This window comes from Cimex lectularius, unplaced genomic scaffold (assembly GCF_000648675.2).
Source record: "Cimex lectularius strain Harlan isolate CLEC.00 unplaced genomic scaffold, Clec_2.1 scaffold42, whole genome shotgun sequence".
NCBI lineage: Eukaryota > Metazoa > Arthropoda > Insecta > Hemiptera > Cimicidae > Cimex > Cimex lectularius.
The window spans coordinates 62,856-70,722 of NW_019392754.1; positions in this window are offsets into that span (position 1 = coordinate 62,856).

Consider the following 7,867-nt stretch of genomic DNA (forward strand, 5'->3'; position numbering starts at 1 on the left):
ACTTACAAAAAAACAGGGAAAAATAATGCACCGGTGTCGATCCGACTACTTGGTCAGTTACTTCTGACAGCCATTGGGTTAAAATATTAATGATAAAATAAAATAAAATAAGAAGTTCTTTTCAGAGGATCTTCGGAAGAGGTCAAAACAGAGAAAACTNAAAAAAATGGGTTTTGCCAACCCGTTATTTACCATCTCGATTTGTTGTACCATCGCACTTTGGTTTGGAAAAACATTTTCAACATTTATAGAGTTATTTGTCATTTCGACATTGCCATTACTTACTAACATTAAGATTGGGATCCATTTCGGTCTTTGCAGGCCTCCTTAATGAATACAGGATTTCTAAACAAAGGAGGGAAAGGAGAACATCGCCCTGGTGACGGTTATTGTTAACTAGGAGAGGAAAAAAACGTTTGTTTTCCCGTAGCCTTTGTTTCCCCTCGTTAATAGAGTTTATTTTTATCGGTCTTTATTGATTTGATCTGTGATCCTACTTTATTGTTGTTTAAATTTTTAAAATAATTTGATTGTATATATATAGTTAAAAAACGTTTTCTGTGATCACTTGTACCTGTTTTTAGACTTATATGAGGTTACCTTTCTTGACCACGTTTTTTATTGTAATTTTACCTATAATTTTTAATTATTTATGTTTCTCAATTTAAATTAATATTTAGATGCTGAGCCACAAAAATCATTGTACTTCTGTGCCCAAAACACCATGTTGTTTAAATTCCTATTAAGGTTTTAAAGTAAGATATTCAATTATTATTGTAATTATTGTTTTTTCATGTTATAATTATTTGTTTATATGATAATAAAGCAGGCCCTGAAGATGACAGTATAAAACTGTCGAAAGCTCGGCGAAAACCGTAAGGAAGTTTTCTCTGTTTTGACCTCTTCCGAAGATCCTCTGAAAAGAACTTGTATCCAGCAGGTCGATAATCTATTTTCATCAAAATAAAATAGTTTATTTAACTGAAGAGAATTGCATATTTTTTTCCTGATAACCCCAAGATAGTTTAGAACTTCAAAAAGGAATTTCAGTAGTGAATAATATTCAAAGAAGAGAATGGGACCGAGGATGCTGTCTATATATATATGTTTTACTATGGTTAACCTAAAACTAATGTCTTCCACGAGGTCATGTAATCAGAGCTTAACCAAGACCTCAACTTAGAAGATAGTTCGATCAAGTTCAAGGGTGTATTTCACCATTTAACCCCTGCACCTCCTAATTTCATGCTTGATCCATCCGTCTACAATATTAAGTCCTCTTCCTGAATCTTCGGTTTCTAATTTGATCTCAGTTATAACCACTTGAAAAGTTCTGATAAAATTGAGTTTTCCAGGTATAAAGCAATATCATTTATGTGTGGTGATTAGTGACCGTTAGTCGATGATTATTCGGAAATCGTGAGATGCGGTCTGGTGTGATGTAGGTTTCAGAAACACATTTTTTTTACCGTGCCATCGTTTCGATCTTTATTGAGATCATCTTCAAGGCCTGTTTTATAAAAAAAAACCGGTTATAAACAAAAAAAAATTTTACAAATACATGTAGGATGTGGAAAAAAGTGAATTTATACAAGCAAAAAATATTTTTTATATTCAACCAAACGAACGCACAGAAAAAAACAACACTTTGGGCGAGTAGAAATACTTTGATTGAATACAAAAAATATTATTTCCATTGTATAAATTCACATTTTTCCACATCCTACATGTATTTGTAAAATTTAAACAATGTTTGTAAATCCCAGGCCCTGAAGATGATTTCAATAAAGACCGAAACGTTGGCACGATAAGGAAAATGTTTTTCTGAAACCTACATCACACAGACGGCATCTCACGATTTCCCTATAATCAATATCATTTATGTTAATTCTCTCTACAAATCTGCCATGTATTCTCCTTAGATCCGGTTTTGTTTTCTTGTACCTCAGGAGGCAGAATGCCACTCTTTGTGTACTGTGTAAGAACGGTTGATTATGTATGCAATGCCCCTGTTCTATTAAATTGTGCTAGTCTTTCGTAGATGTTTTAGTTTGTTTTCAAAAGGCGACATATTTTTTCTTTTTCTATTTAATTGTAAGAACAAGAATGTACATTTGAAATCCAAAACGGATTGATAATTAGGAAAAGGTGTAAGAAAGGAGTAGAAGATCCAGAATTTCGGGAAAAAATTGGTAGAAGTCTAGCAGTGCATAATTTTTGGGCAATTTGTATTTGTTCCTCGATTATGTAGTACATATATTGCCTATATAACAAAAGACAAAAGGCGACAAATTTTTATATTTTTTTATTTAATTGATAAGAACAAGAATGTAGATTTTGAAATCCCAAACGGATTTATAAGGTAGTTTGAGAAAGGAGTAAGAATGGACTAGAAGATCCAAAATTTCGGGAAAAAATTGGTAGAATTCTAGCCCAGATTGGGGCTTATTTGAGTTAATAATCATGAAAATCCATGGTTACCTAAAAAGTTAATTATTAAGATTAAATTATTAAGGTTGAATTTTGTGTAATACGTCTAAAAGTAAATATGGTATATTATCCACCGACCATTGATTCGATTTTTTAAACTAATGAATGTTACCCCTTGAACAAACCTTTTTTTTTCGATTGACCGTTTGACATTAGATTTATGAGGGTTTATCTGTGTATAATTACAAGGGTTGCTTCACTAAGGTCGAAAAAGGGTTCGCCGTTCGTCATTAATCAACAAGATTCCAAAATATTGATTAGCACCTGGCTAAATCTTTTGATTAGAACATAAGATTGATGTTTAACCCAAATCATAATATATTGCTTTCAAAATATTAATTTCAACTATCTGGACGATAACTAAAAAATCACGTTTACTGCCCCCTTATTATGGGATAAATTATAAGAAAAGGAATAGTTGATTATCTTAGAAATACACAAAAACGAAGAAATAAGTGAATAAAAATGAAATGCATGCGTTTTATTGTTTTGAGACTTCTGAGTGCGTTGATATGACCTCTGCAGTTGCGAACCCTCGTAAAACAAAAGAAAACTAATAATAAATTCACTAGTTTCATGATCCGGTCAAAAAAATGAAATAGCCACGGAGAGCTTTAGTGAAGTATACTTCATATAAATTTATTAAATTCACTAATTTCGTGGTCCGCTTGACCAATTAATATATTACAATTAATTAAGGTTTTTAGTTGAGATAAAAAAGTCAATGGCACGAGCGGGATTCGAACCCACAATCTTCGGCTTGATACGCCGCTACTCTACCACTTGAGCTATCGTGACCTCGATACACTCGGACACCAACCTCCCATCTCAACCACACCTTTTGAATTTTCCCTTCTTTTTTAACCATTTCATTTGTCGCCGAGAAACAAATTGATTACACGACATTTGAAAAATGGCAAAAAGGTGTGGTTGACATGGGAGGTTGGTGTCCGAGTGGATCGAGGTCACGATAGCTCAAGTGGTAGAGCAGCGGCGTATCAAGCCGAAGATTGTGGGTTCGAATCCCGCTCGTGCCATTGACTTTTTTATCTCTACTAAAAACCTTAATTAATTGTACGAATAATAAATTAAAAATTAAAAAGAGAGAATCAGCGCTCGAGCGCTAAAAGCAAGTCTGTTTTCCTTCTATTGAACCCCATTCACTTATTTCTGATAAGTATTTTAAAGTAAGAATCTTATATACCTGGAAAACTCAATTTTATCAGAACTTTTCAAGTGGTTAACTGAGATCAAATTAGAAACCGAAGATTCAGGATGGGGACTTAATATAGTAGACGGATGGATCAAGCATGAAATAAGGAGGTGTGGGGTAAAATGGTGAAATACACCCTTGAACAGGTTCCAACTTTCTTCTAAGTTGAGGTCTTGGTTAAGCTCTTATTACATGATTTCGTCGAAGACACGGGTTTCAAGATAACCATAGTAAAATTCTTCAGCCCCATTAACGATTATCATGGTGAATTCTGAAATTTCCTCAATTACAAGCTGGCCTTAAGACATTTTTTATTACATTAATGCCTTCCCACCTTCCGACTTTCAAGTTACAATTATAGAATTCAATATGTCTTAAAATTAATTATCTCCTGTGACGTTGAAAATAGGCTTAACTTTTAGGCCTCAGGTTGTTTTGTTTGTATCAAAATCTACCTGGATCGTCTAATTAATTAGTGCAGTATTAAATATAAGTACTGAAGGGCTTAACTTCCAATTATCCGTTAGGTGTTAGTGGACCAAATGTAAGACCAATTCACAGTACTTTTTTTCGAATTAATCTCAAAATTCCGAGTGGAGTTGCCGTATTGAAAAGTAAATCTGCAGGCGTGGCAATCATTTAGTATTTATCATCTCAATTTTGACGTTTTAAAATTAATAAAGTCATATTGTTAATATTCGCCCTGAAATATTTTATGACCATATATTATAACTTCACCGCGTAATTAAACTACGTTCCGGTTCTATTAAATCTTGATAATTAGTTAATGAAATACCTGCGCGGGGTTAAGCTAAGCAGGTCGAAAATTACCGAGCTAATACTTAAGTTAACAGCCACCACCTGCAGCTCAAACTAATAGTCTGTCGAAACTCTCAGACATAAATTGGGCCTCCTTCAAGGAACGCAGTGTCCGGGGGTTGGGGTCGACTTCTGTGATGGCCTCCGCTCTTGTGATGAAGGCACACATTCAGGAAACTATGGCCGGAATTGGTTATCGACTTAGGCCGAGGGGAGAAGGGAATATTATCAATAATAACTTTCATGACCTACCATTGACATTTGTGATTAAATGTTTTCTTTTTCTATTATAATGAGACATCAATAAGCCAATTTAGTCACAAAACTATAGAACAAACATAGGAACAGAAAAAGGCATCAATTGCAGATTAGCTTATAATTAAAAAACTCTGAATAATCCCAATGAATTGAAGAAAATACGATATAAAATTCTGACAAAATGAAAATAAATGAATATTTTGACAGAACCTTTCCAATATCAAATAAAAATCGAAAAGAAAGAATATTTTTTGATGATCAGATGCTAAATAGAACATACACTGGAGGCAGATTCTTTCGTCCTAGCATCTTTGATAAAAATTGACGAATGTTGGCTTTAAAGAAAAAATAGGTAGGAAAAAAGGTTATGCAATAAAAAAAAAGACTTCAGAAAGAAATACCCACAACAGAGCAAGTCTTCTTAAAAGAAACCGAGTAAGAATGTCATCACAGAAAGCAATAGTAACACAAACAACGAAAAGGTAAGGAGTCACGGAAAAAAAAGGAACGAAAGGAAAACAGGAAACAACAAAAAATCGCCCCGACTGCGAACACCAAAAAGAAAACTCAAGTGCATTTCAAAGCTCAATAAAATAACCATCTGGTTATATTTTCAGCAGAGGTATGCTGGTATAAGTCAGCAATGGAATTTAAAAGTGGAAGTTAAATTAGCTTGTTCTGACAAATCCTTCTCTAAGGGAGAAATGTTTATGGTTGTAAATTAATATAGTTAAATAGGAATTTTACTAGCCCTTCGTATTTCATTTACATCCAATTTAGATATTCTAAATATCTCATGTCAAATTTTGACTTAACCTGGTGTGTCCCAAATTTATACAAGACAATTTATTTATTCGACTCTAAAATAAAACATTCAATTAATTAAATTTTATGTAAGGAATTGGCTGAGATAAAAAGTCAGTATCACGAGCGAGATTCGAACCCGATCGATAGCTCAAGTGGTAGAGCAGCGGTTCTCGGATATCAGGCCGATACAAGCCGGCGTCTCAAAAGTGAGCATTCTTGGACCCATTCTTTAAGAAGAAGAAGAAGAAAAATAACTTTATTCTGGGACTGGTGTCCCCTAAAAATAATTTACATGAAATAAATAAAAGAAGTTCCTTCTATGAAGTTAAAAGTAAAAAAAAAGATAGAAATCTTGGCACAATGTATACCAATAAGGCAGGACAGAAGAAAAAGTTACGAGAATATTAAACAAAAATAACAAATTTTAACGTGAGGTCTCTGCTTGGAAGGAGAGGAGGTGATTATACAGGTGGGATTTAAAGGAGAAAAAGGAGGCAGCGTGACGAATAGAAAGGGGAAGGGAGTTCCAGAATTTGGGGGCTCGGATAAGAAAGGATCTTTCGAAGGTATGGGTTGTATGTTGCGGAAGGATAAGGTCGATTGGAGATGAGCGGGTGTTACGAGTGAGATCTGAGGAGAGATTGGATGATGAAAGGAGGACGACGAGTGTGGATGGACTGGAAAAGAAAGCAGCCTAGGAAATACTGTGCACGGAAGGAGGGGAATAGCCCGACACCCGGGATCCTCGTGGGGTGCCGTACACAAATCTTACGCAACAATTCATAATACGTTTCAGTCGCGCGTTCTCCCCCTCCGAGAGACCATCGTATGCGAAACAGCTATAATCGAAGAAGGGAAGTGCAAGAGAAGATACAAGGAGTTTGCGGGTGGAGAAAGGTAACAGCAGCCAGGACCGACGAAACAGACTGAGGGAAACAATTGAATGGCGGGAAATTTGGGAAATGTGAGAATGCCAGGAAAGGTTTTGGTCAAAGACTTCTCCTAGGTTTTTAACCGAAGAGCAGAAGGGAATGGGATGGTTATTTAGCATGAGAGGTGGGATGCTGGGAAGGGAATTGAGGAGTTGACTGGTCACGATAATTATGGCGGTGGTTTTGGACGGATTGAGGACTAGGGAATTTTTATGGGGTTGATGGAGTTTAGGTCTTTTTGGATCTTGAGAATGGCCGAGTGAAGATCGGAAGGGTGGAAGGATATGTATATTTGGGAGTCATCGGCATATAGGTGATAGTTACTGGACTGGTATCGGACAGATCATTGATATAAATGGAAAAAAGGATAGGTGAGATGGTAGTGCCTTGGAGCACCCCAGATTTTATAGGGAGGAAGGAGGAGGTGAGGCCATTGGGAAGGGAGACAGCTTGTTGGCGATTGGTAAGGTATGAGGGGAACCAACGGATGGTGCTGGCGGAGAAGGAAAAAGATTCTAGTTTAGAGAGGAGAGAAGGGTAAGGGACAGAATCGAAGGCTTTAGAAAAATCAAGAAGAACAAGCATAGTAACTGTCCGTTGGTCCATTGGTAATTTTTATTAGTGCTGATTGGGTGGAATAACCTTGGCGGAAGCCAGATTGGAGGGGGTTGAGATGATGGGACTGTTCAAGGTGCCTGGAGACTTGTGACTTTATATCTAGAGTGCTGATTAACCTGCATACCCTGGTACCATCGCGGATGATCCGGCAATTTTGTCCTATAAATTGAATCCTAACTAATTGCAATCACTGGTAGAAACGTTAATAAGCCTCAGGCAGGCACCATATCACCATCTCACCATACATAAACGGTACAAGAATCCATTATATTTCGTGGGCCGATTGAACAAATAACTTCTTTCAATTAATTAATCTTTATATAAGAGATGGGTTGAAATGGAAAAGTGAGTGTCACGCGCGGGATTCGAACCCACGACCTTCGGCTCAATACGCCGCTGCTCTACCACTTCAGCTATCGTGGCTTCGATCCACTCGGACACCAACTCCCCCTCTCAACCCACCGCTCGAATTTGCACTGCTTTTGCCATTTTTCAAATGTCGTAAATCAGAATTCGATTCTCGGCGACAAATGACAAAAAAAGCCACGGAGAGCTTAAGTGAAGATATACTTCGTTTTACTTATTCAATCCATTATATTTCGTGGTCCGATTGACCAAATAACTTGTTTCAATTAATTAATTGCAAAATAGCAAAAAGGAGGGAATATTCAAAAAGTGGATAGAAACACCAGGTTTTGGAAAAATTTCAAAGATATTTCCTCAAAAAACT